The 19,178-nt window shown below is 33.7% G+C and overlaps 1 pseudogene across 1 annotated transcript in view; it reads left to right on the forward strand.

Annotated features, from left to right (window-relative positions):
* LOC306861471 (membrane-associated guanylate kinase, WW and PDZ domain-containing protein 2-like) overlaps positions 1 to 19,178 on the forward strand; it is a 255,785-nt pseudogene that overhangs the window by 215,143 nt on the left and 21,464 nt on the right. Inside the window, exons 11-13 of the transcript in view lie at positions 2,155 to 2,186; positions 14,995 to 15,163; positions 18,824 to 18,865. The product of the transcript in view is annotated as a membrane-associated guanylate kinase, WW and PDZ domain-containing protein 2-like (transcript). The remainder of the gene's footprint in view (positions 1 to 2,154; positions 2,187 to 14,994; positions 15,164 to 18,823; positions 18,866 to 19,178) is intronic.

Here is a 19,178-nt window from a genome sequence, read left to right on the forward strand (position 1 = left end):
TAGGATCTCCTGATCCTTTATTTTATTTGTCTACAACCACAAATACCATAACAGCGAGGAGAGATGGTGTCCTGAGTTTTTAAACTCGGCTATTGGACACATCCCAAATGGTGTCTTGACCAATTAGATACGGTCTTAGCTTGGGGTGTTGCTCTGTTTCTCCTCCCAATAGATAAATCAATATGTTATCTTATCAGTCACATGGTCCAAATTTTCCCTCTCTTGCAGAGTATAATTTTGGACATGATTTCTATAACAAGAATATGATACATTTGACAAAGAATTGATTGATAGAAACGTTTAAAGCATTAATTTTCAAACTCATGCATACCCAACATGAATATAAACCTAAAAGCTATTTAATAGTTATTCAAAATTCATACATAATGAGTGATTAGGACAAGATTTGCAAATATAAGCTTATAATTACATCAATTCCTTTTACATCTCGATATAGCAGCTCTGGAACCCTATATAGGGAAAATGTTTCAAATGACTGTTCAGGCCTTGTGCTTCATCACAAGCTCACTGACAGTCTGTATGCAGAGTTCTGGATTATTATAAATTAAACTGCATTCATATGCACAATAAATATATATGTAATTGGTTATATGTAGTGATTGTCTGAGATGCTTTTAATGGCCAATCTCTAAGAACAGAGAAACCAATTCAAAGCCGATTTAATTTAAGAATAATAAAAAAAACATGCACAACTTTATTTTAAAAACACATTTTGTACTCAAATAACTTAAAATGACGAAAATAAAATAATATGTATTAGTTTTAAAACATGAATAAATTTAACAGCCGCCATATTCTTAATTCTTTTTTGGATTAACTGTGTAGTTCTAGCATGTTTCTGCACTTTGTCTCTCTCTCGCTAATTCCAAACAGGTCATTTGCATCGCCTTGTTCATTCCTGAAGGTCATCTGCGGTAAGACATGAAAGACAGAGAGGGAGAAGTTGAATGCAAGATGCTGGACGGTGTATGCGTGTGTTTGTTTTGTGCATTTCAAGGCCCATTTAGGAGGAGTTTAGAGAGAAATTATTCATGAATCTGCCATTTGATGTCGGTGAGTATTGTTTAGCTCTTAATACCAAAAGAGGTGCTCTACACTGCCATTACTTCCTGTTTGTTATGATTAGAGTTCAGAAGCCTCATGGTCTTTCGCCTCATCTCAGCCAATGTTTTTCCTCCAGGGGGGAAATAAGCATTTGATGTGATGTGAAGTTGCTGCTTGGTGCATTTTAAGCATCTTTCTGTCATTGGATTTGGGCGTCCTTTCATTGATTGCAACAGGAGATTTTTACTTTTTGTCATCAAAAAGGATCAACAAATACGGTCCACAGGGTCAAACTTGTATATTTTACATTCAAATCTCTCTTTCTCTCAACAGATACATGAAATATTCAAATAACCACTTGTCATCAAAATGCAAATTGCTTTAGAGAGGAGCAAATGTTCTGAACTGAATAGACATTTAAATAGCTGCTGTTTGAATTGGATCTTCGGTTGTAATTACAGATTAAATGGTCTTGATTTTGAACACTGTTCATTTTGTAATTGCACACTAATCCTGTTACAGTTATTTTAAGCACTTTTCTTGTTTAACACTACTTTAACTTAGAATTGTTCAGATGCTTAACACAACAATTTCAGCCAATTATGTAATTTGGTAGAATTTAACGCAATGACTGAATTATAGAAACCAATATGAGACAGCCAATCAATGAGACAGTCTGAAATAAAAAGGTCTAGATATTACATTTATTCTGCACTATTTCTAGGTCATTAATCAAATAGGCCAATATGAACGTCTTTGTTTAATTTCTTCCTTCCATTGAAAGTCACAAGATGCTATTGAAACATTCTCAAATTATTTTGTATTAATATTTTGTATTAAGTTAGAATATTACAAAATACAAGTGATCTCAGAAACGCCTTTTGGACCCCATTTAGTAAAGAAAAAAATACTAGCTAATATAAATAAAACAATAAATGAAACTGCATCTGCACAGCTCAGAATGTACCTCAAGAGAGAACAGCTGTGGAGTAAACAAAATATTTTTTTCTATTTTGATTTGCATAAAATTCCCACTTCAAATCTAATACTAAAGATCTAGCATGCTAAAGGTTTTGTTCTCCATTGCAGGTCACTTTTCACCTTGGAAGACCTCTAAACAGGTAAAACGTATTGTATTCCAGCCCTCTGAATTTACTTAATAAACTAACATCAACTGTGTACACTCAATATTGAGTGATTAGGTCTTATTATACATTATACAGCATATGTATGAATACTCATGACTGTTGAGCTTTATTACTAAGATTAACGCATTATAAAGGCTTTATTGCATTGTTATAACATATTACCACTAACTGCATTGCACTAAGCTACTGCTTGTGTCTCTTAATGGAGAGATACAGTAATAATAACTAATTTGCTTCACAGATACACCACTACAACACCAAACGGCAGCTATATTTACAATATTTGAAAATAAATCAACCAATTTTAATCGCGCAAATAATATTTTCTAGTTAAAGGCATAATTTGTTCTTAATAGAAATTGCCTTTTTTGTGAGTGCAAAATTGTTTTAAAAATCCAGTAATCACAACTGGGAAGATTATGGAAATTAATTTGTTAAAAGCTGTGGGAACCTAGTTGAAATAAACACTTAGTACAGCTGAGAATAAATCACTGCATCTTCACAAATTGTTTCTCACTAACCAGTGCACTGTGTAATGTGGCAAGTAAAACCTTCACCCTCAGCCGTCTGTCTCTGTAATGTCCTTTGATTCTAATCCAATATTGTCAGCTGTCTTGTCTGCTTGACTACATCCTAAAGAAAATGTTCCTCAAACTCTGAGCCGTCCCGTGTATATTTACACACAGGATGGTAAATGTATATGATATATGTATGTGATAAGGTATATGATGGCATATACATATTTGCAAATAAATCAAATTATTTTAATAGAGCAAATAATATTTTTTTATGTCAAATATATACATTTTTTGTGAAATCTACCCTAGTGAAAAAATTGTATACTTAAGCACAATTTATTTGTATAACTAAATGTATTTGTGGCACACTAAAAATTGGTATACTTAAAGTCTGTTAAATTGGAACAACTAATTTTGTACTAAATGCATTTTAGTTGTGCCAAAGTAGTGCTTGAGTTCAACTAAAGTTGTAATAAATATATACATATTTCCTCCGTCCCCACATGCATTTGTAAAAAGTATAGTATTTTACAAATTAGGGCAAAGTATAGTATTTTACAAATTATAGTATCGTCAGGATTTACTAAAGACGCTGTCACGGTGCACACAGCAGGGAGGATCAAGGACACGCAGACGAGGACGTAAACTCAAACAATAGACTTTAATGGAGACAGGGCAGGACAAGGCAAACTCACAGACATCAAACACCGGGGGTAACGAGTTGACCAGACGCCATACCACAACACAGACAGGACTTAAATACCAGGGATAATTAACGAAACACACCTGGAACCGAATAAACTACTAATGATCACATAGGATGAGGACAGGAAACAAACCAAATATGGGTATGGAAACACAGGGAGCACGTGGAAACACAAGACACACACAACAGAGGTCTGACAGACGCGAAGTGAAGAATTAGCGCTGAAAATGCACGGACACAGTTATTTTTGTGCCTGACCTTATTGAATATGCATTTGTAGGAGTTTCCCTTTCAGACACAAAATTTACGTGTTTTATTAACGTTTGCGCTCGTCAAATTACGGGTATTTGCGCCATTATTTAACCAAAAACAGTATGTCTTAAACTATTTTGCTCTTGAAATGGCTACAATTATTGTTGCTAGGAGGAGGCACCGCAGAGAACTGAGAGCGCGTGATAAGGGAGAGGATATTTCTCCACACGTAATTTATTTGGAATGCAAGAAGAACACAAAAATATCGTTTGCCAAGCCATGTTATTTTGAATTTGCTTCAGGAAATAAAATACGACTTGGAACCCTCAACTAGGAGTCACACAATTTCAAGTCTAACAAAACTTCTTGCAACTTGTAGAATTTTTTGACTTCCAGTTCTTTTCAATGTACTATGGCTTCTTTATTTCTTTATTCTTTATTTGTGACTACTCTAATTTGCGCTGCGCTTGGTATATTGCGTTGGTCGATATGTAAGTGAGATGTTGCGTACGTGTTCTTTAATTTGTGCGTTGTTAGTAAATCACCCGCAGAAATTTCCACTCCCATCGGCGCTGTTTTGGAAGTAAAACTGGCCCTTAATTTGTTGTGCACTAAGTTTGTACTTGATGAAAGCATGAAATAACTACATTTAGAGTGTATTTTCAGTTAGTATAGATATGTCAATCTATTTTTAGTATACTTATCATGAAATAAATATATTTTAAATACAATTAAGTATATTTATTATTCACTACGGCAGTTATGCTCAGGTTGGCTAGAGCTGACATTTTTGTGTGTAATTTGTGTCTCTGGCTGTGAAAACCCAGCTAAAGACTTTTTTTGTGATTTACTGTTTTCTACATAAAATCATTCTTCAAAAGGTAAAGAATTTTCTGTGAAAATGTAGCCTTGGTATCTTTGATATTGACTGAGTAAGGCCATGTCAAATCCAAGTAAAATTAATAGTTGAAATCAAACTTTGATGTTTGTTATCTCATAATTAGATTTTGAGACTTTAGCCTGGATTTCACAGACAGGGTCACATTTATATAAAAATTGTTTTACAAATCCAGTAATCATAACTGAAATGGTTATGGTAATTCATTGTTTAAAGAATTAAAACAAACAAAACAGAAACTTAATATGTGATAAGTTTTCATCTGAGAACTAAACAAACAAATAAATAAATAATTAAATAAAATCTGCCCGTTTTAATAAAGCAAATAATGTTTTATTCTAAAATTTCGAGTAATGCTCAGGTCAGCTTTTTGTGAGTGCAATATACATATATTGAAAAATGTTTTACAAATCCAGTAATCACAACTGGAAATGTCATAAAACTTCAGTGTTGGTAGTTGATAATTTTGCAGCAGAGAATATTTAATATATAATATTATACTGATACGTGTGTGTGTGTGTGTGTATACACACATGTACACAGTGCATCTGTACATGTACATGCCTACCCCTTCCACCCATGCATTTATTTATTTTTGGTTTGAGATCTCTGTCCTGTCTCCTTCCATAACAAAGGCTTGACTGGTCATAAATCGACTGATTTTTCTTTACTCTACAGAGAGTCAGTCGCACTGCCTTGAGCTGCTGGCCACTGTACTGTCATTCTTCAACACATATCTTTGTATCTATCTCTATAGGGAACAGAACTGGGACAGAGCGAAAGTCTCATTACCCCAGTACAGTAGAGCTGCTTGGTTTTTATCATCGCTCTCCCTCTCTTACGCTGGGGTTTAATTAGACATCACTTGCTTTAAGAATATCTCCGCAACCAGAAAGATTTAGCCTATATGTCACGGTTATATGGTCAGAGCATTGAATCATTCAATCGATAGAAATTATGCGATACCATATGATAATGTGGTTTGTACTACAGACTGCCAATGGATACAGCTTCAAAATACAGACTACAGTTGTAATCCATATGCGACCAGCCTAAATGAATATGGTTTATAATATTATAGCTGAAATTTGTTAATATCTTTTATGGTTCTGACTGTAGTAATTATATTGATATTTATATATAAAATCGTTTTGAACAAATAACCATTTTTGCAAAGTAGATTCTCAATTTTAAATCAAGAGGTATTTACCTAGATATATTCTTAAAAATGCCCAGGACTTTTTGAGTTTTTTTGAGTGATAATGAAAGGTTGAACTGATTTATACGGTCAGTTTTAAGGAATGAATTCACAGAAGTTAAACTGATCTTCCCAACTTCCCAACTCTCATTCCATGCTCTCATTCTCACAAGTCATAAAATAGTACATGCAAAACTGTCAAGCTTCCGCAGAAACTTAATGGCCAAATTAACAGTAAATTAAAATGGTCACAATATTAGTTACTTGTTTGCTTCATTTTCTATAGCTAACAAAATGAAATCAACTTTATCATAAACGTACTGTATATATATATATTTCCCAAAATAACAGCTTTTCTGTACCAAAATGCATTTCAACTTAATCTCTAGACTCAAAGAATTTAGTTTAAGCTAGATGGACAATAAACAGAAATTTGAAACCTGTTCAGACGTGCAAAATCTGATTATTTTGTGCATACATGCAAACTCAAATCCATTTAGTTTTTCTAAAACAACTGAAAAATATAGCTGCGAGCAGCGATGACGGGCCCAAGCCGTCAGCATACGCCACCCCGGTGGCATCGATAAAACGGTGCCCAGCGAGCACAAGCATCACAGTAACCCTCTGGCAGTTTGGTTTTAAGGGATACGGCAATTAAAGGGTTAATCCAAACCATCAACTCTGTGAAACACACACACACAGAACAACATATAAAACTTTAAATTCTGTGAAAATATATTTTTCATTGGTAGTTGATGTTAGTTAATGCATTTACTAATGCTAACAAATGAGAAATTATTATAGTTACCAAAGGTTTTAATGATTTATAAGCATTTTTTAATGATTTATTTTTCCATTAACTAACATGAATAATTTTTTCTAACACAAATGAATAAAGTAAAAAATATATTGTTAATATTTAATGTTATTTGTGAATTAACCAATGTTAAAAAACAACATTATTTAACTGTTGTTAATTTACATCATTAATAAATATATACCATTTAATGTTGATCAAAATCAATTCCAAAATGTGTTAATATATTATTACATTTTAATGTTTTATCTTTTGAACATGACTATTTTTCTAATATTACAAATATTTTGTTCATTGTTAGTTCATTGTAAGTTCATACTATCAATGAAGAATTAACATGCTGTAAAAAATATATTTTTCATTGTTAGTTCATGTTAATTAATGCATTCCCTACTGTTAACAAATGAGACTTAATTATAAAGTGTTATCAAAACCTTTAATGCTTTATAAGCATTTTTTAAGGATTTTATTGAGATGTTTAAACAGACCCTCTCTCTCTCTCTCTCTCTCTCTCTCCCCCTCCACACTCACTGAACTCACACAGTCAGTCACCCACCCAGTCACCTACCGCAAACATTAGAAGCACAGAGACAGGAGAACTCTGATAGTTTTTAAATTTTCTCCTCCGCATAGTGTATTGTAAATTCATGAAATTAATCACATATCCTCAGACTGTATTGTTCTGTGTATGTAATTTTTTATGAAGTGTTTGGAAGCTGCTCTTAAAAGAAAAAAAAAAAGAGAAAAGTTTTCTCTTTTTTACTGTAACTTTAATAAATTGCCATTAAATCATCGTTCAAGATATCCTAAATCCGTCCGCAATTTAGCATCTTCAGTATTTTGGCATCATAAGAAAAAATGTTTGGTGTGATTTACGTGTTTCTGTTTGGAGGAGCATGAATTTGTTTACAGCCTGTTTAAAAACAAAACCCACATTAAAATAAATATAGCCGACTTCCTGTTGGTCGTAGCTAATGACTGTAAATTAGAAAGTTGTCCGGATTAATAAGAACAATTTATGTACCGAGTTTGGTGTCTGTAGCTATCATTATATATATAAACATTAATAATTATATACCATTTAATGTTGATCAATATTAATTCCAAAATGTGTTAATATATTATTACATTTTAAAGTTTATCTTTTGAACATGACTATTTTTCTAACATTAAAAAGATTAATAAATGCTTTAAAAAAATTGTTCTTTGTTAGTTCATACTATCATGGAAGAATTAACATGCTGTAAAAATATATTTTTCATTGTTAGTTCACGTTAATTAATGCATTTCCTAATGTTAAGAATTGAGACCTTATTTAATGATTTATAAGCATTTTTTAAAGATTTTAAAAAACAGACCCTCTCTCTCTCTTTCTCTCTCTCACCCACTGCCTCAATCCACACAGTCACTCACACAGTCACTCACACCCCACCCCACCCCCACCCCTCACTCAGCTGCAGTGACAGGGAGCTCTCACTCAGAGGCAGGCTGGCAGGGAGCTCTCACTCAAAAGCAGCTCTGATAGTTTTTAAATTTTCTCCTAAGCATAGTGTATTGTAAATTCATGAAATTAATCACATATTCTCAGACTGTATTGTTCTGTGTATGTAATTTTTTATGAAGCGTTTGGAAGCTTCTCTTAAAAGATAAAAAAAAAAAAAAATTATCTTTTTTACTGTAACTTTAATAAATTGCCATTAAATCATCGTTCAAGATATCCTAAATACGTCCGCAATTTAGCATCTTCAGTATTTTGGCATCATGATAAAAAATGTTTGGTGTGATTTCCGTGTTTCTGCTTGGAGGAGTATTAATTTGTTTACAGCCCGTTTTTAAAAAAAACCCACATTAAAATAAATATAGCCGACTTCCTGTTGGTCGTAGCTAATGACTGTAAATTAGAAAGTTGTCCGGATTAATTAGAACAATTTATGTACCGAGTTTGGGGTCTGTAGCTAAAACTAACCCCCTCATTTTTGACAAAAGGTGGCGCTATAGAGTGTCTCTTCCACGCCCGTTTATGAGCTTTTTCCAGTGTCTAACTATCATTAATACTCATATGTGTGTTGAGTTTCATGACATTCTAAACATGTTATCTGCCTCAAAATCACCAGAAACGAATTTTCAACTTTGACACGTTGCCATGGCAACATAATTTTAGATATCAATATTCCCTTCACAGTTTTACATCGGCCGTGTTTTGACATTATTCTGGTGAAGTTTGAAGCAAATCGAGTAAAAAGAAGATGCTGAATTCAAAGCATTTTGAAAACGACACACTTCCTGCAGCCAGTTGGTGGCGCTATAACTTTCAGTCATAATAGTCACATCTATCCGATCGGCATCATACAACGAACAAATCACTGAAGTTTGATCTACATCATACAATGTATGTGGACGTTATTAGGCATTTCCTGGGTCTCATTTTTCGCCATAACTTCATCGCCTCGCCACGGGCAAACCGTTCGACATATCAAAAATATCTTCGCAATTTAGCGTCCCCAATGTCTTGAGATCATGTTCACCGAGTTTGGTGGCAATCGTATGGAAATCCTCAGAGGAGTATATCAAATTCCAGAGCATGCGCTTTTTAAACAGCCCTGAATAGCCGACTTCCTGTTGGGCGGAGCCTAAGACATGCTGTGCGGAAGTTGTTCGGCTCAATGAGTTCTATATGTGTACCGAGTTTCATATGAATACGTGCAAGTATGTGTGAGCTATACATCAAGTTTTCTGACAATTTTCCGGGGGGAGCTGTAGAGCCCCTGTGCCACGCCCGGGTCCCAGCCTCAGCGGCGTCCTAATGGCCGCAGGTTCCAATGTGCGTGCCAATTTTCGAGAGTTTTCGGGCACGTTAAGGCCCCCAAAAGTGCCCGGATGATTGAAATAAAAAATAAAAATAAAAATAAAAAAAAATATAGCTGCAAGCAGCGATGACGGGCCCAAGCCGTCAGCATACGCCACCCCGGTGGCATCGATAAAACGGTGCCCAGCGAGCACAAGCATCACAGTAACCCTCTGGCAGTTTGGTTTTAAGGGATACGGCAATTAAAGGGTTAATCCAAACCATCAACTCTGTGAAACACACACACACACAGAACAACATATAAAACTTTCAATTCTGTGAAAATATATTTTTCATTGGTATTTGATGTTAGTTAATGCATTTACTAATGCTAACAACTGAGAAATTATTATAGTTACCAAAGCTTTTAATGATTTATACGCATTTTTTAATTATTTATTTTTCCATTAACTAACATGAATAATTTTTTCTAACACAAATTAATAAAGTAAAAAATATATTGTTAATATTTAATGTTATTTGTGAATTAACCAATCTTAAAAACCTATATTATTTAACTGTTGTTAGTTAACATCATTAATAAATATATACCATTTAATGTTGATCAAAATCAATTCCAAAATGTGTTAATATATTATTACATTTTAAAGGTTTATTTTTTGAACATATTTTTCTAATATTAAAAATATTTTGTTCATTGTTAGCTCATTGTAAGTTCATACTAATCAATGAAGAATTAACATGCTGTAAAATATATATTTTTCATTGTTAGTTCATGTTAATTAATGCATTCCCTACTGTTAACAAATGAGACTTAATTATAAAGTGTTATCAAAACCTTTAATGCTTTATAAGCATTTTATTGAGAAGTTTAAACAGACCCTCTCTCTCTCTCTCTCTCTCCCCCCCTCCACACTCACTGAACTCACACAGTCAGTCACCCACCCAGTCACCCACCGCACACATTAGAAGCACAGTGACAGGAGAACTCTGATAAGTTTGAAAATTTTCTGCTCTCCATAGTGTATTGTAAATTCATTAAATTAATCACATATCCTCAGACTGTCTTGTTCTGTGTATGTAATTTTTTATGAAGTGTTTGGAAGATGCTCTTAAAAGATAAAAAAAAAAAAAAGTGTTCTTTTTTACTGTAACTTTAATAAATTGCCATTAAATCACCGTTCAAGATATCCTAAATCCGTCCGCAATGAAGCATCTTCAGTATCTTGGAAGCATGTGAAAAAATGTTTGGTGTGAATTTTTGGTTTCTGCTTGGGAGGAGTATGAATTTATTTATAGCCCGTTTAAAAAAAAAAAAAACACATAAAAAAAAAATAGCCGATTTCCTGTTGGTCGTAACTAATGACTGTAAATTAGAAAGTTGTCCGGATTAATAAGAACAATTTATGTACCGAGTTTGGTGTCTGTAGCTATCATTATATATATATAATCATTAATAATTATATACCATTTAATGTTGATCAATATTAATTCCAAAATGTGTTTATATATTATTACATTTTAAAGTTTATCTTTTGAACATGACTATTTTTCTAACATTAAAAAGATTAATAAATGCTTTAAAAAAAATGTTCTTTGTTAGTTCATACTATCATGGAAGAATTAACATGCTGTAAAAATATATTTTTCATTGTTAGTTCACGTTAATTAATGCATTTCCTAATGTTAAGAAATGAGACCTTATTATAAAGTGTTATCAAAATCTTTAATGATTTATAAGCATTTTTTAAAGATTTTTAAAAAAACAGACCCTCTCTCTCTCTTTCTCTCTCTCACCCAGCTCCTCAACTCACACAGTCACTGACAGCCCACCCCACCCCCACCCCTCACTCAGTAGCAGTGACAGGGAGATCTCACTCAGAGGCAGTCTAACAGCTCTCTGATAGTTTTTAAATTTTCTTCTCACCATAGTCTATTGTAAATTCATGAAATTAATCACATATCCTCAGACTGTATTGTTCTGTGTATGTAATTTTTTATGAAGTGTTTGGAAGCTGCTCTTAAAAGATAAAAAAAAAAAAAGTTTTCTCTTTTTTACTGTAACTTTAATAAATTGCCATTAAATCATCGTTCAAGATATCCTAAATCCGTCCGCAATTTAACATCTTCAGTATTTTGGCACGTTAAGGCCCCCAAAAGTACCCGGATAGTCGAAATAAAAAATAATAAAAAAAAAAAAAAAAAAAAAAAAAAAAAAAAAAAAATAATAATCCTTAGGGGAACAATAGGGCCCTGCGCCTTACTGGCTTGGGCCCTAATAATAATAATCCTTAGAAGAACAATAGGGCCCTGCGCCTTACTGGCTTGGGCCCTAAAAAAACCCTGATAATGGAAATCTGATCTTTACAAACCCATATAAACTACATTCTTATGCAGATCTGTGTCTAAATACCCACATTTTTTGTACCCCAAAAAATGGTATCCTAAAAATGGGTACAACTTTCAAATAGGCATTAATAGCATCACTGAATAAACAGAATTTATAGAAACACAATTTTTCATGGTTTAAATTAGGTTAAAAAAAGCTCTAATATATATAGAGAGAGTCTGTTCTAAAGACTGGTTTTGAAAACCAAATCACATCTGTCAGAAATCTTGCCCCCATTTTCACATGCTCTGACATGTGTGAACACATAAAATATTTACAATAAACCTGTATTTTTTATTCATCACAAACCTGAACCCATTGCAAACCTGAAGTTATGTATAAAAAACTGACTTGAACCCACCCGAAATGGTTTGTCCTTTAGCGTGAGCCTCTTTGATTGCTATAAGCAAAAACCTGTTTGCAAGAGTATGCACGTCACAGCACTTCGCTCTGGCAGTAATAACATCATCTATGAGCTAATGTGAGCGTGTGCATGAGTTTGCTTGGCATCTGTTTGTTTCCCAGCCACACACAGCAGCCCAGAGGCATTTGCCTTCATCCTCTACAGCTCCTCCAGATTAACATGCTAACACTGACCTCCTTTAATAAGCCTTGACATCTTTCTCATCCTGGCATCTACTTTCTTTCTTTGTTGATTTTTCCACCTCTTCTTCAATTATGCTTTTTTTTTTTGTTTGGCATTTGCTTTCACGCTAAAGTTTTTGGCACGAGCCCGAGTCCATTTGTTATCCAGGGTTGTGTAGAATTGAATCACCTCACTGTCAGTTCATAAATTGGAATTGAACTGGCCAGGACCCGACAAGAAGATGAATTAGAGTATCTGAATTGATAGGATGTAGAATTTACTAATTGCAATTCAGAGAATTGAATAACAAGCTTTACTTTTTTGGGCAAAATTTCTTCTTTCAGTTGATTTTAACTCTTTCCCCGCCAGTGTTTTTGAAAAAAGTTGCCAGTATTTTTTATAATTTTTGCTAAAATTTCATGGCCCCCAGAATATTTTGCTGTATGAATATCTAAACATGCAATACACCAAAAAAAAAAAAAAAAACTCTGAGTCTCATTCTTATTCTGTTTTATTCTAGCTTCAAACATCTTTTTTTATCAACACTTCAATGTAGGTACATTTCTTAAAAAGGCAACATTCCTTTTTCACATTTTTATTAAATACTACATCTGGGTATTATTCAGTATGATGATCGAAGCAAAGATAAGAGCATATGATATTACATAAATTCAAATTTTAATATTACTCTATTTCCCGCTACCTCAATTTAAATTCAGCAAATTTAATGGGAATTTAAAAAGCATTCTGATGCAGTTCTGAATGGCACACAACCCTGGTGTCTGCTTGAAAAGGTGAATTCGGGTACATCCACAAACCATATGTACGCAATTTGTCCTAAATCATGAAAATGAAAAACAAATAATTAGCATTTTTGTAGTTATTAACCGGTTGTTAATAGAGTGTGTGATTGGAGATACAAATTATGTATTTTTCAGTAGTACTTTATAAAAACAAATTCAAATACACTACCGTTCAAAGTTTTGGGATCAGGAAGTTTTTTTTTTTTCTTTATTCAGTAAGGATGCATTAAATTGATCAAGTAATAGTAAAGACATTTACATTATTACAAAAATATTCTATTTCAAATAAATGCTGTTCTTCTGAACTATTTGTTTATCAAATAATACATCAAAGTTTCCAAAAATTAAATAAATTCAGTTTTGCCATCAAAAGAATAAAAAACAATTTTAAAATATATTAAAATAGAAAATGGATATTTTAAATTGTAATAATATTTCACAATATTACTGTTTTACAGTCATTTTTATAAATACATACATATATGTGACCCTGGACCACAAAACAAGTCATAAGGGTAAAATTGAAATTTATACATCAAATTCAAAATTGAGATTTATACATCCTGAATAAATAAGCTTTCCATTGATGAAAAAAAATCTAAATATTGAGAAAATCGCCTTTAAAGTTGATCCAATGAAGCTCTTAGCAATGCATATTACTAATTTAGAAAATATCTTCATGGAACATGATCTTTACTTAATCTCCTAATGATTTTTGGCATAAAAGAAAAATCTATAATTTTGACCCATACAATGTATTTTTGGCTATTGCTACAAATATACCCCAGCGACTTAAGACTGGTTTTGTGGTCCAGGGTCACATATACATAAATGCAGTCTTGGTAATCATGAGAGAATTCTTTAAAAAAAATTCTTACTGAAACGGTAACTTTTAAACAGTAGTGTTTATCATCTCCTATTTTGTTACTTTTAGTATTTTTGATTCATATATAGCTAAGGTCGTTTATTGAATTACATTTATTTCATCTTGAAAAATTCTAAAAACATCTGTGTGTCCGTCTTGTAGCACCATTGCGCTTCAGGTGTCCTGAGTTTGAGTCCTGATTCACGGACCTTTCCCAATCCCGCCCCCTCTCTCTCTTCACTTCCTGTCCACTTTCTGTCCTATCGAAATAAAGGCATAAAATAGCAACAACAAAAAAAATCTTCTTCTTTTTTTTTCAAATATATATTCTATAAAACTACTAAGAGATTCGTTAATGAAACCGTTAAGAGGAATTGGAACTAGTGAAAAGTATAAAAGTACAAAGTGACTAGCAGAGGGTAGTGGTTGGGGAAAACAATCTTGGGTTCAAAGCAAGCAGTCGAATCATGTGTGACAACAGCTTTAATATTAGAAAAAGTGGACTATGCCTGCTTGCTGTTCTTTGCACACTCTATTTGCATAACCTAATTTTGGGTGTCGTGCAAGAGCCCGGTGTAGTGAAGTGGTTTGGGAACGTTTCACCCACAGCTGCATTAGCATGAGAAAACACAAGGATTACATTCAGTATCGTCAGCAATAGAGAAGCGCATCAAGCGTCCTTTATGAGCCCTTGATGCAGACTTGTTTTGCTGATCTAGAACTAACTTGCCATGTATTGTGTGTGTGTGTGTGTACGCTTCATTTAAAAACTAATTACCGCAAAAGTGAGTTCATTGTTAAACACCTTCCTATCCCACAGCCAGCGAAATTCCAAGGCGGAAGTTGCCTAGAAGAGCGCAGTTACTTAGTTGCTTACTCAGTTCAGAATATTAATAAACACAGCGCTGATTGGGCGCTTTACTGAATGCCGGTGTATTTGCAGGTCTTGGAACATTGGGATCCTCACAGCAGTCCCACAGCCAGTCTATCTATCCATGCTCTCCCTCACAGCGCTCCATATCTGCACTGGCCTTCAGGTCCAGAGTTTGACCTGACCAAACCTGACCCCTATGACCTCTATGAGAAGTCCAGGGCTATCTATGAGAATAGGCGTAAGTAACATCTTGCTAGCACCTGAAGCTAGCATTAATGCCTACTGCTAATCTGTGCTGTTTCCCCACTGTATTTTTCCACTCAAAAAAATAGCACATATGCTCATACACACCAAACACAAATCACATGAAGCCAAAGAAGAAGCCAAATTTATGTTTCAAATGTTATTAGATTGTATTGCTGATATTAATGCTATTGGAGCTGTACTTGAATGTCTGTTAGCAAGAGTAAATAGAGTTCAAGATGGCCACTGAATAAACTGATATAAAGGGGTCATGAACTGAGAAATCAAAATTCAGTTGATCCCTTGACATATAAGAGGTCACTGTACTATAAAAACATCCTTTAAGTTTCAAAACTCAAAACTGTCTCGTTAGTCTAAAAGCAGCTTATATTGTATCCAATCTGTCGTTTTGGAATATGCCACTTTATGATGTAATAGTGTGGATAAGCACCACCTCTGCAGAAGATCAACGCCTGCTTCTACATCACTGCCTGTTTAGCCCCACCCACCGATTGGCACATGTAGAGTAAATAATGAGAGCGACAAGCGCAGATCTACGCACAGATCTATCTGTGAAGACAACAAGATGCTGTGCAGTGCCAAGTTGTGAAAAAAGTGTTTGCATTGCCTTCATTTTGATCCTAACATTAGGAAAGAATGGATGAACTTGGTCCTTTGTTCACTTCATTGGCAAAATTCGATGCGGGATTTTCAGAAAGATTGAAACTAATAGACAATGCTGTGCTGACTACATGTGATCTGACAGTCAAGTGTGAGTAACTGCTTTTATTACCTGGTCACTATTGCTTTGTTTGTTATAACAGATCATTTGATAAGATTATTTATGCGTTTTTAACCTAAATCACAGCAGTGTCCATCTATGAAGGATGTAGACTGTCAAACATACACATCTTAGCCAGTCATAGCAGTGGGCGTTTACTTCAGAGTCTACAATCCGCCATGCCTAATCAAACAGAGCGTTCTAATGAGGGGGTCCAAAACAGGACAGCCTATTACTTCTAAATTATTATGTTTTTTATGTAAAAATCTTAATAACATTATAAGTAGACCTCAGAGAACAGTACAAAATAATAAAAAAAACAAAGGCAGTTCATGAGCCCTTTAAACATCAAATTTGTTCACCTACAACTTTTTGTTTGTCCCTAAAATGACTTTACTGGTGTTATTGAGTTGAGCCTGCTTAGAGCATGTTCTGGAGTGAACATGTCAGTTCATGTCAGCGCTCTCAAACTAAAAAATACTTTTTTGTTGTTGTCTGAGGTTGTTGTGTCTTGTCAATTTGGAATTTTACCACAATGAGATCTGTGGAGCTGCTCTGGGGTCTGGGAGAACGTTAGTGGTCTTAGTGACTTTGACGTTATATAACACTTTGTATTATTAATGCAGGTACTTTCTTAACCAAATTTAGACACTTTACCACACATACAGGCTTTCTGAACTTTCAAGGTCCCTGTGAACCATTTCCATTGCATTTTAAGTAGAAGATACATGTTAAATTCAACAAATAGTTTGAAATGCATTAATTCATACAAATTTGTATTATTACTGTACCTAAAATCTACTGCTTATTGAACAAAAAAGTCTGAAATGTCAATAGAGTTAATGTTGCATTTATAAAGGTGCTTTAAACTGATTGACAGCGATTAAATCGATAGAGGTCAACATGTCGTTCTGCTGCTAGCAGCTGTTTCTATTTAACTTCTGTCTGCACTCCCATTATTGCTCACATCTTCACTTTACTGTGCATTTGCATAAACTTTTTTCTACTGACCTTTTTCTGCAGCAAGTATGCTCTTCCTCATTAATGCTTCCTAGTCTATACCTCCTCTTTTATTTGGTATATAGTTTATTCACAGCTGGCAATGACAGGTTGGCAATGGAGATGTTGGTTAGTGTTGATGTTGTTTGATGATTATCTTGTCTCATGTGCAGTAATCCTCCATTGAATTATAAGATGTTTTTGCTTTATTATTATTATGATTATGATTATTATATTGCACAGACACTCTATTGTAGATACCCTGGTGATTTAGAGATGGTGTGCAAACAGTTTAGTTTCTCTTTAAGGTAAGTATGCTCGCTTCCTGATGGCTGATTTACATTTTGTATATTTTTTTGAGTAAGATGTTTTAAACAGCCTCATTTTGTGAAGTTGCACCGCTTTCTAATCTGAAAGTGTCAGGAATGTTTGAGTATGTTCAGTCAGAACACTGTTAATGTTTTATAGCTGTTTGAATATGCACTTGATGTTGCAAAGATGCTGTAAAAAATTTCATTCTGTCAAGTTAGTGATTAGAAACTTTTAAAATCTCATTAATACTTATATTCAAGTATTTCAGGAGCTTAGGTTAAGGACACACGTTTTGTTTGTTAATGCATACTTTGTTATTTTTGATATATGTTTGAATTAATAAGTTTTTTTCCATTTAGTATCGTCATGTAAATGTGTTATTTATTTGCCTAAAATCATTGCTAATTATGAAAATATATGACATGATTAAGTTTTATTAGGACATTTCATCACTGCAACAAAGCAAATTAACACTTGTTTGAACGATATTTGATATATATTGTAAAAAGGCTAAAAATAATCTATAAATATTTATTTCTTTGCTCTGAAATGGTTTTATACGCTACATTTTCAGTCATAGGAACTATCAGTCATTAAGAGTTATCTATTTGAAGTGTGTTTTCCATGCTGTTCTTATTGAACACAAAAAATAATTATTTAATCATTTTATATACAGTCATTTAACAAACAGCAACATTAAACTACATATGTTGTATTGAAACATTTTAGAGCATGCAAAATGTCTCACAGAGACTTCCGTGAACACAAATGATTTAATTTTGAACGGATTAATTTCAAAAGAGCTCATTTGAATCAAATGAATCAAACTCTAATGCAATTGAGGTTTAATTTAGAGAGCCTTAACATCTTAACGCTGTCGTACTTGTGACATTCCACAAGCAGAGGGCACAAAACCAGCCTACTGCTGCAGTCGAATGAAAAGCATGTAAATCATCACAATATACACAATACTGTACAATATATTGGTTAAATATCACCAGCATAGTGGATGCAAATATCGACCTGCTCTTGCAGAGACAGATGAGGTTGCAAGAATGATGCAGTTGAAGATCAGACTCCCTTTCTGAATCAGAATCAGGCTCAAGCTTGCACCTAGTTTAAATGCAATATACATACAGCATAATACATGGCCGTGTGTAGGTTTTCAGGCAGAAATGTGCTGCTCATGCTGATCTCAGTGCCTCTCTGCTCTGAGCCAGGAAATGAACTTGAGTTCTAAGATATTGTATAATTAAAAGCCCAAAATCAAGAACTGACTTTATGCATCCACTGAAAAAACACCAGTTGACTAAAAGTCTATCAGAATTGTGATTGTTTAGTTAAACATAATTGTGTTATCAAATGACGAAGTGTCATAATGAAGTGTGCTTTTAGTGCATTTTTGTGTGCACTGTATATACACACATCTTCATTGCTTTGTAGCTGTTGGGCATTATATTAGTGAGACAGGTGATGTATATATTGTAGTTCGTATATTTCTAGGTGTGTGTGTTTATATAAGCAGTGATTTATGGGTTGTCCTTGTATCTCTCCCTTTCTTAGAGCCAGGGCTTCCTCGAGCAGCTCTCCCAGCTGACCCTTCCGGTGAGTAAATATATCTACACCCAAAACAGAAACAATCTGACAGAAGGAGTCCTGCATAAAATAAAGTCTGAAAGTTTGAAATTCATTTTTTATATCCAGTTTTTATGACCTCTACATTTTTTGAATATTTGTTATAAAGTTTTGCCTGCTTTTTCTGCATTTAGTGTCATCAAATAAATGTATTTTTGTAACCTAAAATCATGTGCATTTTAATGAAAGAAAAACAAATATTACATTGACACTGAATTTTAAGGACATTTTCATCAAAACTAGCTCTACCAAAAACAAAAACAAAAAATGAACTGTTCAATAC

This window comes from Barbus barbus (genome assembly GCF_936440315.1).
Source record: "Barbus barbus genome assembly, chromosome: 42".
NCBI lineage: Eukaryota > Metazoa > Chordata > Actinopteri > Cypriniformes > Cyprinidae > Barbus > Barbus barbus.